Source organism: Thalia democratica, chromosome 8 (genome assembly GCF_965202585.1).
Source record: "Thalia democratica chromosome 8, ktThaDemo2.hap1.1, whole genome shotgun sequence".
Lineage (NCBI taxonomy): Eukaryota > Metazoa > Chordata > Thaliacea > Salpida > Salpidae > Thalia > Thalia democratica.
Window position 1 is genome coordinate 46,358,382 of NC_139172.1, and position 17,347 is coordinate 46,375,728.

The 17,347-nt window shown below is 24.8% G+C and overlaps 1 long non-coding RNA gene across 1 annotated transcript; it reads left to right on the top strand.

The window, feature by feature from the left end:
* The first annotated feature begins 241 nt into the window (after window positions 1-241).
* LOC145843365 (uncharacterized) lies at window positions 242-759 on the top strand. Its single transcript, XR_014370231.1, has 3 exons — window positions 242-354; window positions 465-585; window positions 715-759. It is a non-coding gene; the product is annotated as an uncharacterized LOC145843365 (long non-coding RNA).
* The last annotated feature ends 16,588 nt before the right edge of the window (window positions 760-17,347 follow it).

A 17,347-nucleotide genomic window follows, 5' to 3' on the forward strand; every position in this document is an offset into this window, starting at 1 on the left:
AAACACTTAAAAAAAAAAAACAACTCATACAACTGATTTGCGTAGGCTAATCGAATGAATTTTGGTTTTTGCAATTTTCTTGCAAACTTTCAAGTACTTTATATTTATTTTTAAGATCTAAAAATTTACTTATGGCTTCTTCAGAGTCTAAACTTGCGGTAGGATGTATTTTTGACGATTAAATTTCGTTTTGCGATAATATTTTTTTTATGGTAGTTCTAAAATGTTTTTGTATTTAGAACGCACGTTAGAAAAAACGAAGAGTTGTTAAAAACGGTGAACACTTTCAAAGCCGTATCGATAAAACATAACAAGCAAACAGACGGAATAAGCTGTGGAGTTTATGTCATTGAGGTATTACTGATAAAATTATTAAAATACTAGTAAAGAGAAAAGTTTATGACTGCGTTTGATATATTTTGGTGAATTAATAAGCTTCGTTTAGTAATAACTAATCTTTTTAGGCTGGTGAAAAAATAATTGAATCTTATCCGTGGCTTCCCAAATCGATACAGCTAACAACTAATTGTAACGAATGTTATGAAAAAAGATTAAAAGTGGCAGCTAAGTTGATAAATGATGGAGGTAAATATAATCTTTACTACGACCGTTAAATGTATAAAACTGTTAACTTAGTTTTAATTATTAGCCCAACTAAGGTACTTAAATCGTCAAAAACAAATCTTATATGAGTTAATCTGGTTAAATTTTCAGTTATAAAAACGACTATCTGCTACATATGCATGCTCAAGACTCCACAACATACGAATTTAAAAGAAGATGATTATATATGGGTTAGTTCATTGTTTTATGTATAATATAGATTTTCGCTGTAATATACAAACTAATATAAAAACCTAATTGTTTAACGTATCCTATCTTAGGTACAATGCGATAATTGCCAAAAGTGGTATCATAGTTGCTGTATTGACAATTTGCCTAAAGATATAGAAAATGTGAATTGGAATTGCGCATCATGTTCTTACTTGGGGTATATTGATAATTCACACGAGGAAAGTATGTAGCCACTGCATTTACTTTTCTGTTTCTATTTTCTGTTCATTTATTTTAAGCTAGGTTTTAATATAATTCACTTTTTTTTCAATGTAAACAGGTTCATTTTTAAGTCTAATTATTTTTAGATAATTTTTCTTATTATTAGTTTAATAAATATCTAATTCAAGTGAAACAAAAAACAAAATCAATAAATAAAACAATAATATTGAACTTTATATATTACAAATAATTACTTAAGTTTAAAAGTAATTATATTGTCGTATATTTTTATCTAAACTTTACTTTTATTTCGATATTTCTGCTTTCTGTACACAAAGTTCGATCTTCTTTTAAGCTTTATGTCTTAGCTGTTTTCTTTCATTCTTTCTAAAAAACTTCAACAAATTAATCTTTAATTTAACATTATATTTTTTTTACAAAACTATATTAATTCCAACCCAAAGCAAACTTGAATATGTTTTCTCAAGTGATTAACTCTATATAAGCGTTCATTTAAATTTGATTTCACCAAATAAAAATTCAATCGATTACCCTCAGTTGTATGAGTTGTTTTTTTTTTTAAGTGTTTTTATAATTACTAAAAATCTTTAAATCGTCAAAAATACATCCTACCGCAAGTTTAGACTCTGAAGAAGCCATAAGTAAATTTTTAGATCTTAAAAATATAAAGTACTTGAAAGTTAGCAAGAAAATTGCAAAAACCAAAATTCATTCGATTAGCCTACGCAAATCAGTTGTATGAGTTGTTTTTTTTTTTAAGTGTTTTTATAATTACTAAAAATCTTTAAATCGTCAAAAATACATCCTACCGCAAGTTTAGACTCTGAAGAAGCCATAAGTAAACTTTTAGATCTTAAAAATAAATATAAAGTACTTGAAAGTTAGCAAGAAAATTGCAAAAACCAAAATTCATTCGATTAGCCTACGCAAATCAGTTGTATGAGTTGTTTTTTTTTTAAGTGTTTTTATAATTACTAAAAATCTTTAAATCGTCAAAAATACATCCTACCGCAAGTTTAGACTCTGAAGAAGCCATAAGTAAATTTTTAGATCTTAAAAATATAAAGTACTTGAAAGTTAGCAAGAAAATTGCAAAAACCAAAATTCATTCGATTAGCCTACGCAAATCAGTTGTATGAGTTGTTTTTTTTTTTAAGTGTTTTTATAATTACTAAAAATCTTTAAATCGTCAAAAATACATCCTACCGCAAGTTTAGACTCTGAAGAAGCCATAAGTAAACTTTTAGATCTTAAAAATAAATATAAAGTACTTGAAAGTTAGCAAGAAAATTGCAAAAACCAAAATTCATTCGATTAGCCTACGCAAATCAGTTGTATGAGTTGTTTTTTTTTTTAAGTGTTTTTATAATTACTAAAAATCTTTAAATCGTCAAAAATACATCCTACCGCAAGTTTAGACTCTGAAGAAGCCATAAGTAAAATTTTAGATCTTAAAAATAAATATAAAGTACTTGAAAGTTAGCAAGAAAATTGCAAAAACCAAAATTCATTCGATTAGCCTACGCAAATCAGTTGTATGAGTTGTTTTTTTTTTTAAGTGTTTTTATAATTACTAAAAATCTTTAAATCGTCAAAAATACATCCTACCGCAAGTTTAGACTCTGAAGAAGCCATAAGTAAATTTTTAGATCTTAAAAATAAATATAAAGTACTTGAAAGTTAGCAAGAAAATTGCAAAAATCAAAATTCATTCGATTAGCCTACGCAAATCAGTTGTATGAGTTGTTTTTTTTTTTAAGTGTTTTTATAATTACTAAAAATCTTTAAATCGTCAAAAATACATCCTACCGCAAGTTTAGACTCTGAAGAAGCCATAAGTAAAATTTTAGATCTTAAAAATAAATATAAAGTACTTGAAAGTTAGCAAGAAAATTGCAAAAACCAAAATTCATTCGATTAGCCTACGCAAATCAGTTGTATGAGTTGTTTTTTTTTTTAAGTGTTTTTATAATTACTAAAAATCTTTAAATCGTCAAAAATACATCCTACCGCAAGTTTAGACTCTGAAGAAGCCATAAGTAAATTTTTAGATCTTAAAAATAAATATAAAGTACTTGAAAGTTAGCAAGAAAATTGCAAAAACCAAAATTCATTCGATGAGCCTACGCAAATCAGTTGTATGAGTTGTTTTTTTTTTAAGTGTTTTTATAATTACTAAAAATCTTTAAATCGTCAAAAATACATCCTACCGCAAGTTTAGACTCTGAAGAAGCCATAAGTAAATTTTTAGATCTTAAAAATATAAAGTACTTGAAAGTTAGCAAGAAAATTGCAAAAACCAAAATTCATTCGATTAGCCTACGCAAATCAGTTGTATGAGTTGTTTTTTTTTTTAAGTGTTTTTATAATTACTAAAAATCTTTAAATCGTCAAAAATACATCCTACCGCAAGTTTAGACTCTGAAGAAGCCATAAGTAAATTTTTAGATCTTAAAAATAAATATAAAGTACTTGAAAGTTAGCAAGAAAATTGCAAAAATCAAAATTCATTCGATTAGCCTACGCAAATCAGTTGTATGAGTTGTTTTTTTTTTTAAGTGTTTTTATAATTACTAAAAATCTTTAAATCGTCAAAAATACATCCTACCGCAAGTTTAGACTCTGAAGAAGCCATAAGTAAAATTTTAGATCTTAAAAATAAATATAAAGTACTTGAAAGTTAGCAAGAAAATTGCAAAAACCAAAATTCATTCGATTAGCCTACGCAAATCAGTTGTATGAGTTGTTTTTTTTTTTAAGTGTTTTTATAATTACTAAAAATCTTTAAATCGTCAAAAATACATCCTACCGCAAGTTTAGACTCTGAAGAAGCCATAAGTAAATTTTTAGATCTTAAAAATAAATATAAAGTACTTGAAAGTTAGCAAGAAAATTGCAAAAACCAAAATTCATTCGATGAGCCTACGCAAATCAGTTGTATGAGTTGTTTTTTTTTTAAGTGTTTTTATAATTACTAAAAATCTTTAAATCGTCAAAAATACATCCTACCGCAAGTTTAGACTCTGAAGAAGCCATAAGTAAATTTTTAGATCTTAAAAATATAAAGTACTTGAAAGTTAGCAAGAAAATTGCAAAAACCAAAATTCATTCGATTAGCCTACGCAAATCAGTTGTATGAGTTGTTTTTTTTTTTAAGTGTTTTTATAATTACTAAAAATCTTTAAATCGTCAAAAATACATCCTACCGCAAGTTTAGACTCTAAAGAAGCCATAAGTAAATTTTTAGATCTTAAAAATAAATATAAAGTACTTGAAAGTTAGCAAGAAAATTGCTTTAAAAAATTATGTTTTACGCTTACATACTTATACTTTCATACTGCTAACTTCTTGTTAATAATAAAATACCCTATTAAAAATTAATTAGTCTTTTAAATGGTTGCCACTCTAAAAGCAAAAATGCCTGAGTATCATAAAACCAGCCTGAGTTTATTAAAAGTTAAAAAAGCCGAAAACTTCCTTTAAAAAACAAAAGGTTTAATACTTAACAAAAGTATCATCATAAAAAAGTACAAAATATTTAAAACGACAAGTAAGAAATTATAATTAATAACTTCATTGCAGTCATAAAAACTATTCTGAGAATTGAAAGATTTATTCAAAGTTTTTGAAATAAAAATTTCACACGTACACCTAAGTTTTCTAAAATCTCTTAAATAGGTTTAACCAAGTGTGAGTTTTTCAACTAGTTGACATTTTTGGCCACCCTGTTTGAAATAAAACTCACGAAAAAAAGAAATAAAGAAGGTTTTTGACAGTGAAATAAATATATACAGAAAAAAAATATTATTGTAAGCCAGCTTGAATGGACAGTTAAGTTACTGAAATAAAGTTAACGATAGTATAAAAGTTTTTTAAGCCATAAATGAAGTAGAATTTTTTTTTTTATAATTGTAGCAATTATTTATTGCTTTATCTGCAATGAAATTATTGCTTATAAAAAAGAGTCAATTAACAATACAAAACGATTTATAAGAATAATAAAACGTTAATTAGGAGTTGTTGCAAGAAACTAAAAGAATAAATCGCTTAAGTCAGTTTTAACAAAGCACATGATTATCTTCAGTAACTACAAACTTTACAGAAAAGTTTGTCAATGTAAGTTATAAAGTGGCAAAAGTAAATACTTAAAAGGCGTCTACGTTTAGATTTGAAAACTTTGTTAAAGAACTTGTGATAGTGGTAGTAAAAGTTATTTGTTAATCTCTTCAGTGACAACAAAAAGTCCCTTTTAGGCAATTTCTGATATTTCAAAGTCAAATAAATCAATTTAGGACTTTAAACGATCTATTAAGATGAAAACAATAACAAATGCATCATCTGAGAATATTTGTTTGAGGTGTTTTTAATAACCTAAGTATTGTTTAGGATTTGGTTTAAAAATGAGCATCTCTGTACATTGGTGTGCGTAGAAATAAATTTAAGATACACAGAAAACTTCTAAAAAAACAAAAAGAGTCAAAACCAAAATTAATTAAACACTATTTCTTATTATTGTGTTATTCAAAAAATTTTGTGCACACAAATATAACATGTAGTGATAAAACATTTATAAGAAAAACTTAGGTATAAAATACATGTCAAACAAAGTACCTAAGTTGTAAAAAAATGATATTTTAGTTAAATTTTGTGATTGAAATTATAACTATGATAATTTCTGTATAAGGTTTTACATGCATTATTAAGAAGGTTAAGAACATTTTACTGCGAAAACATATGAATCTAATTACCTACAAGGGGTGTTAAAGATAAGAAAATTAAAACAGTTGGTCGTTATACTTAAAATTACCATTTTTACTTATTTTCTAAATAAAAGTTCCTATGTTGTATACAAATAACATATGTCAAACAAAAAAAACTTCTGCTATTTTTAACTCTTAGAAAGAATGTAAACAGTTTTAGGGTTGCTATAGGTTTTTAAAAATTTTTTTCAGGTTTTCTCAATTTCTTTCATGATGTTGAAAGTGCAAGTTTTTAGTCTATTTTTAGTATAAAATTAAGTTTACAGTAACAAAAAACTGTCTAAAATAGTATAGCAACATTTAAAAGATACTGTTATGCGACTTTTAGTGTATTTTTAAATAAATAAAGTTGTTGAGAACAAAAAATATATTAGTTTGATAGATCTTTTGTGTAAAGTCAAAGTTTCATTACTTAAAATGTACTAGTAAATTTGACTATTACTATTTAAGAGTGCTCGATTTACAAGTGTAAAGAGCTAATAATACAAATAGAGTGCTATAGTTTATTTTGTTTAACAACAGCTGTTTCGAAAGACAGATAGTCAATCTCTTCAGGCTTCAACAAAATAAGAATAAGCACGTTTTAGGCAACTATTAACAAATACAAAATAACTATTCATGCGTAAAAAGAAAGTAAATGAAAGTAAAAAGAGAGGGAAAAAAAGAGAGAGAGAGAAAGTAGAAATGCTTTTTGTTAATTATTTTGATTAGATTAAGTTAGCAATTAGAAAAAAATATTGTATTGTAATTATAATAATAATATCAGAATGTTTGATTATAGTTAAAGGTTTTGGCAAAAGGATTGGCTTTAATTCTTAATATACTTCGAAATAAAACAAAACATTAAAAAGCAACATATTAACTAGTAATGGTTAAACACAATGCATGAATTTAAGTTGAAACGGAATATTTAACATTTAACAAAATAATAAAAAAAATAAAAAACAACAAATAAAACTCAAAATTGAAAACCCTAATTTGAACATTTGTTATACTAGCTAATTGTTTGCTTCCAATTCATCAACAGAAATTTGTTCCTATGTCTGCAACTGCCCATAGGTTCGGATTTTTTGTTAATACAGTTGTTACTTGCTTGTAATATCTTGAGGGCTTCTTTCAAGCAAAGCTTGCATGTTGTTTTTCCTGGTTGGTGTTTGTTTACTTTTTCTAGGATCTTCCAATTTAATTTGTAATCCTCTCCTTCGTTTTTTAATTTGTGAACTAGTTTTGATAGTTCTGTTGAATTGACATATTTGTTGTAGTTTCTGTTATCAGGTTTGCAATTGATTGTTGTATTGTGCGTTGAAATTCTTTTCTTTAATTGGTTTGCTGTTATTCCAATATATGTTTTGGTTTCGTTATTTGGGCTTACTGAAGCTTCATATATGACGTTTTCAGTTCTACAATTGCCACCTTTCAGAAGGCATTTATTTTTGTCCCTACAATTGCACGTCTCATCTGTGATTTTTTCTTTATTCAACAGTTTTTTGTTGTGGCTTTTGATTGTCATTTCGATATTTGGCATACAGCTGTAACTTAGCTTTATGCAGTTGCTGTTGACATATTTATTTAGTTTGCTTTCTTTGCTAAAATGCTTCTTTATTATTTTTAAGAATTTGTTTCCCACATTTGTTTTCACTGAACAGCAAAACGGTGGGTTGAACAATATACATTTTCTTTTTCTTTTTATCACAGATGTTTCATTGGTTATTTTTGTACATTGCACAGATGAGACGTGCAATTGTAGGGACAAAAATAAATGCCTTCTGAAAGGTGGCAATTGTAGAACTGAAAACGTCATATATGAAGCTTCAGTAAGCCCAAATAACGAAACCAAAACATATATTGGAATAACAGCAAACCAATTAAAGAAAAGAATTTCAACGCACAATACAACAATCAATTGCAAACCTGATAACAGAAACTACAACAAATATGTCAATTCAACAGAACTATCAAAACTAGTTCACAAATTAAAGAACGAAGGAGAGGATTACAAATTAAACTGGAAGATCCTAGAAAAAGTAAACAAACACCAACCAGGAAAAACAACATGCAAGCTTTGCTTGAAAGAAGCCCTCAAGATATTACAAGCAAGTAACAACTGTATTAACAAAAAATCCGAACTTATGGGCAGTTGCAGACATAGGAACAAATTTCTGTTGATGAATTGGAAGCAAACAATTAGCTAGTATAACAAATGTTCAAATTAGGGTTTTGAATTTTGAGTTTTATTTGTTGTTTTTTATTTTTTTTATTATTTTGTTAAATGTTAAATATTCCGTTTCAACTTAAATTCATGCATTGTGTTTAACCATTACTAGTTAATATGTTGCTTTTTAATGTTTTGTTTTATTTTGAAGTATATTAAAAATTAAAGCCAATCTTTTTGCCAAAACCTTTAACTACAATCAAACATTCTGATATTATTATTATAATTACAATACAATATTTTTTTCTAATTGCTAACTTAATCTAATCAAAATAATTAACAAAAAGCATTTCTACTTTCTCTCTCTCTCTTTTTTTCCCTCTCTTTTTACTTTCATTTACTTTCTTTTTACGCATGAATAGTTATTTTGTATTTGTTAATAGTTGCCTAAAACGTGCTTATTCTTATTTTGTTGAAGCCTGAAGAGATTGACTATCTGTCTTTCGAAACAGCTGTTGTTAAACAAAATAAACTATAGCACTCTATTTGTATTACTTAAAATGTATAAATTGTTTTAAAACTCAAGGTTTTTTTTCGAAATTTCACAAGTTCCAGATTTTTTTTTAGCCTAAACTGTCAAATTTCAAGTTTTTTCAAACTTTAAGAGTTTTTGGCAACAATGATTGATTACACTTGTATGTAAACAATAATAGAAGTAATGTTTCAAATTTTAGCAGCGGCAAGACTTAAAACTTAACATATATCATAATTAAAACTAAAACTGTGAAGTGAACAAAACATACATCATAAGTTTAATTTGCCACTCTTCAAAGCAAAAAATATTGCCTGAGTGATCAAAAAGGTATCCTTACATTTAAGAATAAAAAAAAAGCTTAAGTCAAAACTGAAAAATTCCTTAATTGGCATGATTTTCAAAAAGTTTATAAATTAGCCTGAATTAGTCTGAGTGTTTTGCAATGTTAAGTTGTTTATTTGCTTAAATTTAAACAATTTTGATTGGTAATACACAGACTCAACAAATTTATCATATAGTTTGTATTAAATAGGTTTTTAAAAAAAAAGAGCATCTGTGTATATAAAAGTAGAATGCAAAGAAATTAACTAAGTTGCAAAAAAAAATTGTTTGTAAAATAAAACTGTATAATGAACAAAAACTAATTTAATTATGTCATATTTACTGTTTTAAATGTGTCTGTAGACTCATATATATTGTATGTAAAAACATTTATAATCAAAAATTATGCTTAAATTGAACTTAATCTAACTTAGATAAAGTTTTTAAAGTATTTTAAAAATGAACATCTCTGTACATTGATGTGCATAGAAGTTAACTTAAAGTACACAGAAAACTTATACAACATTCAAAATGTGTTAAAATCTAAATAAAATAAACCTTATTTCTTTTTATTATGTTATTTTTAATGGTTTGTGTACACTTTAATATAGTGAAAAAATATCTTTGGTATAAATTACATATCAAAAAAAATATATAAACTGTAAAGAAATGACGTTTTCCTTAATTACTGTCCATTTTGTGCACAAAAGAAAACATTTGCATTTTGTTCATTTACTTAAGATATTTATATAGATAACTTACTGAATACAAGTATTTTTAGTCAAATTTATTATTAAACTGAAAAAAAAAACACGGCTCGAATGCTAATCTGTCTTTTTTACAATTTTAACTCAAAGCAGTGAAGCCTTTTAATTGTTTCAAAATGTTAAACAGGGACTTCAAATGAAACTAATCAAATTTAAACAAACTACAGCATTTTTACTATAAAAAATTAAACTTAGAATATATTTTTGCTCAGCAGGCCACATTTACATGCTCGCGGGCCGCATAATTTTCTTTCGAGGGCCGCATTCCATTCAAAAATAAAACGTGCTCGCGGGCCGCAGATTTACGCTTCAAGGGCCACAAATGGCCCGCAGGCCGCAGTTTGCCGACCCCTGTTCTAGACGTATGTTTGATTTTGGCTAAAAAAAATTGCTAAAACTTTATTGCTCGTACAAATTTGTGAACATAAAATAATGCTTAATGTTACAGTTTTTAGCTTTTCTATTAAATTTTGTAATTTTAAATGTAAAAGGTAAACAAAATAAATCGTCTACCTAATAAATTCACATTGTTATAATTGATTTAGTTATCTTAATGATTTGATTTCATTACTTAAAAACTTTCAACATTAACAAAGCAAGACAATATTTTAAATACCTAAATCATTCGACTGAATTAATTTGTGACATATCGTAAACGATTTCGCGTTTAAATTTTTCGTAACTTATTTTAATGGATTCAGTAAAAAAACGTTAAATGTATGGTGTCAATCATATATTTTCAGGATTGTTTTATGAGCTTATAAGCTCTACGCTAATATAAGTAAAATATACATTTTACAACTATTTCTTTTTTTTTTGTTGTTTATATTTGTATTAATACAAATAAATATCTAGTGTACTATAATAGTTTAACTTTTATATTTTAAAGTTCATTCTACCTGCAACTCGATTAAAAATACTGTTTAGTTCATATTATTACTTTTATAGAACTAATACAGTCGAAACTTAAAATATTAAAGTAATTAAATGTTTAAGCTTAATTTTTAAAAAAATTAGCATAAGGCAATCTAAATTGTACTTTAATAAAACTAAAGAAATGTATTACAAATTAAAAAACAGAACTAAAGACTTTTTTAACATAAATTAAATTAAAAATTTTAGATCAACCCTTTTAAAATCAAGTTTTTTGTTAAAATATAATTTTTGCATGTTTACAAATGATAAGGTTTTATAGTTTAACATCAAACAAATTTAAACTAGTTTTTATTTTTTTTCAACGTTTATACTTTATTGTAGTCAAAATTTAATGTTACTTCAGTCTTTTAACTATATTTCTTAATTAAAAAACTGTAAATTAAAGTAAACAAAAAAACAAAAAATGTCTAAAACAGAATAATTTTATTTTCTAATGCATTTTACTAAAAAAATCTAAAATTTTCTTTATAATCTCAAAAGCATTTTTTAAGTGATAAATTAGTAAAAAAGACACGTTATTATAAGTAGATATATTTTTGAACAAATCTATAGCTCATCATATAGAAGTTGCGAACAAAACTATCAAAACAATTAACTTACGCATATGAACTGCTTTTTAACGTAAAATTAGAATTTTACATTACTAAGAAATCAAAACTTGAAAACATTGAAATTTTTTATTTGGTCTTTAGTATCATTTTGTTTGTTTTTCAAAAAAAAAAAAAAAAATCGAACGGCAGTTTTGAAATATCTACAAGTTTTATTCAACAATTTAGAACTTTAGGTACTTTTAGGTACTCAATAAAAGTTTAATAAATTGAAATGCTTCTATTTTTAATAATTAAAAGTTAGATTATCAAACTTTGTATATATATTAACTGTGAAATTCATAATTTAAGTTTATGTGCATATACAACAGACATTTAACCATAGATTACTTATCAATTTTTTAAAAGTAGTTCGCCAGCTAAGTAGCATGCTGACGTAAGTTTCAATTAAAATTAAAAAGTTTTTAATGTTTTGTATAATAAATGCGACTAATCATTTTGAGTAGTGGTCTTTCTTATTGTAATTTTAACGAGCTAAAACGCTCGCATATACCAATATTTAATTACTTTAAGAACCTATTAAAATTCAAATTTTTAAACTTACACTACAAAGATGCTTTAAAAGTAAGCATATGTTAAAATTGTTCTATTTTATCAATAAAGCATAGTTAAGCTTTAAAAAACTTTGCGTCTGAATTGTTTTGTGACGTAAAATAAAGTTTTCGCTCATAAAAAAAATATATCTGAATAATTAATAAGCGTTCGTACAAGCTCGTAGAGTGGAGTAACTCGCAGATGTTTTTGTTTGAAGAGCTAAAAAGCTCTATGATAATGTTTAAACATATATACGATTTTTAACAAAATTATAATTACTATGCTATACTTTAAATATAATTTATAAATATGGTTTCAAATTAAAATTAATTGGGTTCATTTTTTCTGACTTTAAATGGCTTCTGTAATATCTAAGATAGCATAAGAAAAGCTTTTAATTTGAGCTAAGTTTTGTTGCAGATTTATATTTACTTTATATATTTTTTTTACTCTTTGTTTCTTCCATGGTTTAAGAAAAATACTAATTTTACGGTATATTTAAAAATACAAATAAAACTTGTTTTTTTTTTTTTAATTGAAACAATACCACTAAACATATCGTACATAATCCGAATACAATGTAAAAAATGAAGGTAACTAAATGAGTTTTACTGTGTTTAAATTTTGCTTAAACCTTTATAACCTTCACCATACAGCTTTTAGTTTATATTTAGTGAAAAAAAATAGTTTTTATATTTTTTTTTCACTTCATTAAATAGTAAGTTTTATTATACAAAAATGGAATTTTTTTTAAGTAACAAGATAAGATTTCCTGTTTGGATACTTTAATCAGATAATAGATTAAAGTTATAAGAACAAATTCGTGGTACATCTATTTATATTAGCATGTTTAAATTTTTAATGATCTTAATGCTCGTACACTTTAATAATTATAGTAATGTTAAATAAAAATTTGTTTTTTTTTAAATGTAGCTAATTTTTAAAACACTTTATCATTTTAATGTTTTTATTATACTTATTTACAATAACGGACTATTTTAAAGTACTGAAGTTATTGTTTCTATTGATAACATAACTTAACGTAAATTCTCTAGTCAATATTGAAGAACAAATTGTGAAAATGTTTTTTTGAAGCTAAAATTTTTGAATGTTTAGTCTAAATTTTAAAAATACTGTCTTCCTAGTTTTATTTAGTAACCTTAATATAGTTTAACTATTGAGTTGAAAACAAGTAAATAAGACACAGTAATCTATCTAAAAGGGAGATAAATAATTAGTAGTTGATTACTTTCTAGAAAACTATTCTAAGTGAATAGTTATTACTTTCTAGAAAAACAATTACTAAGTTTCACCGCAAAGTTGATTTTCATAATGCACATTTTATTAATATATTATTTAAGAATATTTTATTAATATAACATCTACGACTTTAAAGTCCGCTCTGCCATGTAACATAGTAATTATTTTCCTCGAAAGTAATAACTAATTCGTTTAGAAAAGTTTTTATTCGCATAAACTCTAATAACAAGTTAACTTAAGTAAAAGAGGCTAAAACAGCCGGCAAGTATTAGATTTTCTTGAATTTTGTTTGCATTTGACGTTTATAATTTTAAATATTTTTTAAAAACTAAGCTGCATAAAATACATACACGAACTAACTATGTTAGAACAGTCTTCTACCTTTAAGCTTTCGGTTATGTATTAATTAGTTTTATTGAATCTATTAATGAAAATGAATAAGTTCAATTTATTTTTTTAAGTTATTGAAAATGATTTTTCATTTATATTCAGTTTATTAGCTTTCGTTTTAAGACATGTAAATTTTATAAAACTTTACCTTAAAATTTGCTTAAAAAGGTATATTTTTTAAATCGCTTTTGTATACTTATACATAAAACTAATTAAGATTTATATCTTTATTAAAAGTGAATCTAAAATGAACACTTTAACTGAAATTTTTTATTTTGTTTTCTTTTTCTTTAACTTTTTTTATTTTCTAATTGTTAAATTTTTACTCGTTTATGACTAGTTTCAATAGTTTGATAATTATAAAAAGTACAAAAATTAAATAAGTGCAAAAGTATTTTATGTCATAGCGTGTTTTAACTACAATTTCTCACAATCAAATTTTAGTACGGTGTTCTAAGTATTTAAAAAAAACCAGATTATTACTACTTTGCTTAGAATTTCGTAAAGTAACTTAATAGTTTTTTTTTCTTTTTTATTTTTCAACAATTTTTTGAATTTGTACGTGGTTTTATTGCTTAACAAAAATTTGTTTTATATTTTAATTTTATTTCTAATTAAGTCAATAGAGTTAAAACAAAAACTTTTGACTATTCATTAATGTTAGCTTAAAAAAGTCATACTATGTACTATGTTCCTGAGCAATAAAACTTATATAATAATGTACTTGCCCAAAATTTATAATCAATAACTTAACAAATTTGCACATTATTAAAGTTCACAAACGATTTGTTTAAATAGCAGACACAGCTTTATCATTTATACATAAAACAATGTGTTCAGCTTAATTTAGACGAGCACAATGTTCGGCAAAAATAAATATAGTAAAAACTAAAAACCAATATTTTTTCAGTATGTTGTATTTAATTTTCATTGTTTTAACTACTTAATAGTTAAAAACTAAACACTTATTTAAATCAAAAGTCAAATCATTTAAAGTATTTTGTAAGTTTAGATATAACATGTATACGTATAAAAACATTTTGAGACTTAGAAAAAAAAAATTTAAATAACTATTGTGCGCAGTTCGATTTGTATACTTATTTAATATTTTTAAATATTTTGTTCGTATTAAACTTACGACATTTAACAAACTTCTTACTTCTTAAAAAACGATACTACACTAATACAAAACTAAATATGAACTAATTAAACTACAACGTTTTTGTTCACGTTGACATTTGTTTAATTAACTTTGCATGAAATGACTTTTTTTTTTGGATAAAACTTTTTTTTATGTATAAAACTAATAGATTCAACTAATTATTATTTGCAAAAACATGTTTTTATATGTCGTTACTTTATTAGGTCAACGAAAATATCGACAAAGGTCTGAAGAGCCTTTGCTTGGACTTGCGTATGCCGTGAGACAAGTCAAGTTTATAATGAGGATAGAATCTAACCTCATTATAATCGACCCATCAGGGGTCGGCAAACTGCGGCCCGCGGGCCAAATGCGGCCATTTCAGTCAAATTCTGCGGCCTGCGAGCTCCTTTTCAGCAAAAATATATATTTTAAAGGCAATAAAATTATATCTTTTGTGGTAAAAACTTACACTTAGGCCCTTAATTCAATAAATACTCTTTATTAATGTTTTAATGTTACTTAATTTGTTTTAATTTTAATCTTACTTTTCTACTGATTAGTAGAGTATTTGTTTAGATAAATGCGGCCCTCAAAGGTTTTTTTTCTTAAATAGTGCGGCCCGCGAGCAAATTTTTCTAAAAAATTTTCCCGCGAGTCACATAAGGCTGCCGATCCCTGGGTTAGATCAAACCAACTAAATTTTTGTTTGGTTTTTGTTACCAAACTAGTAAGTTTAAAATTATAACTTTTCGTAACGTTAAACTTTTTTTCATTAATTTAAAAGAAGTTTAAAAAAACTGTTGTTTTGATTTTGATTTAATTTTGACTTTAAGAAATTTGTAGACAATTTTTAAACTATTAAATTATTATTAGAATTTAAATAAAAAACTGTAAAGGTTGTTTATGTGCAAAAAAATAATGACACTTTTAAATTTCCACACAAACAGTTTTTTTTACCTAGCTATTTAAGTTTGTTAAGTTTTTTCAAGTAACTATAAGGGCTAATAAACAGAGTTTACAGCAAATAAACAGTGGATGTTAATAGTGATATCTAAATGAAAACAAATGCAACATTTACTGTATTTTTTTTTCAAAGCTATATTTATTAAAACAATATTTATTAAAACAGTAATAAAATTAAGGCGTTTTATTTTAATACTGAATATGTGTTTTCTGAAACTTTGATAATACAAAACTGTAGAAAAATAAACTTGTTTCTGAAATCACAGGTAGTATTAAAAGTGTCTAAATAAGTTCCTTATATTTGAACATAGGTAAATAAACTTGACTATAATGTAAGCTTATACAAGTAGTATAAAACTAATTATTAAAAGCAAATTTTTTATTAAGATATATTTATTTTGAAATATTGAAACTAACAAGTTTTTTTAGTTCAACTTCATTGTTAGCCTTAAAAATTTACAATGGTATATTTATTCATACATCTACTAAGTAGTAAAAGTATACAACTGCTTGTTTAATATAGAAACTATATAAAAAACAACTTTATTAACTTACATTCTTATTAAAGAACATGATAAATTTATTTTAAACGCTTTCAAGTATTAAAACAAATAAAGTTTTAAGAAAATATAAAACAATAGAAGAATAATATTGAAAGTTGAAATATTATTTTTGTAAAGACTTTAATTAAAAGGTTGTTATTTATTGGTTCAAAAAATGTATCTTAATATTGTAAAACAGATAAATCAATATAATACAAAACTGATTGAATACGGAATTGATCAAAATATTATGTATTGAAATACAAAACAAAACTTATAAATTTAACAACTTTGTACGTGAGCTGTTTTGTGACGTAACACTATAGTTTTAGTAGCAATAAACCTAAGCTTTAAAATAAATAAAACAAGTTCTTTAACACAATAACCATTAATGATAGCTTCATTGTTTAATATTTGAAGAGCTGCAAAAGCTCTTTACTTGTATAAGCAATAACCGATTTAGTCAATTAATTTAGTTTGTTTAAAATAGTTAACATAAATTTTAAATTACTAGTTCCTTTTAAAATATTAGATGTTTATTGTCCAAAACTATTTATAAAGTTTAATATTGTGCAATAAGTACTTTATATTTTAAAAGTATAGTTTCTTAATTGTTCAAACTTGAGTATTCGTATAGTAACGAATTAAGTTAATTTTTTAAAGTCGTTTTTTTATTTTTTTACAATGCAGTAAACTTGTTTGTGAAAATTTCTTAAGCTTTTTTCTAATAGCTTTATATATTTTTAATTTCATCTATAATGCTGTGAGCCAATTTTTTCTTATAAAACAAAATAAAAATTATATAAGTAAAACAAAATTCCTTATAGGCTATTGAAGTTAAAAAATTTGTTAGAGGTTATAGTTGAAAACAAAAAGAAAAATTTAGCACTTATAATTGTTTACTTTACTTTATATAAAGGCAGCATTCTAAATTAGAGTTTAAAAAATCAGAATGACTGCAATGAACAAAATTAAATGGATGTTTTTATGATTTTTAGTTTGGTGTTTAATGTTATTTATGTTTTAATTTAATAAATAAAAAAGTTAAATTAGTTTAACAAGTTGTTTTGTTACATTAAATAAAGATCTTCAGTTTTTGTACTAGTTTTACTTTTATATGTTTACTTATAGATTTATAGAAAACTATGTTTTGCAAGTATGGGACTTTGTTTTTTAACTTGTACACAGATACAAAATGTTTACTATATCTTCTTTTTTTTATTACTTTTAATTCAGATAAAACTTTAAAGATACTAAAAAAGAATAAGTTTAAATTTAAACACTAAAGATCTTCAGAAGACGGTGTTCGTAAGCAAATAACTACGAAAATAATAAAATAATTAAAATTTGCCAATAAACTGTTTTGTGACATAGCGTTAAAATATTCAGAGAAATAAATGTTAGTTAAAGTAATTTTA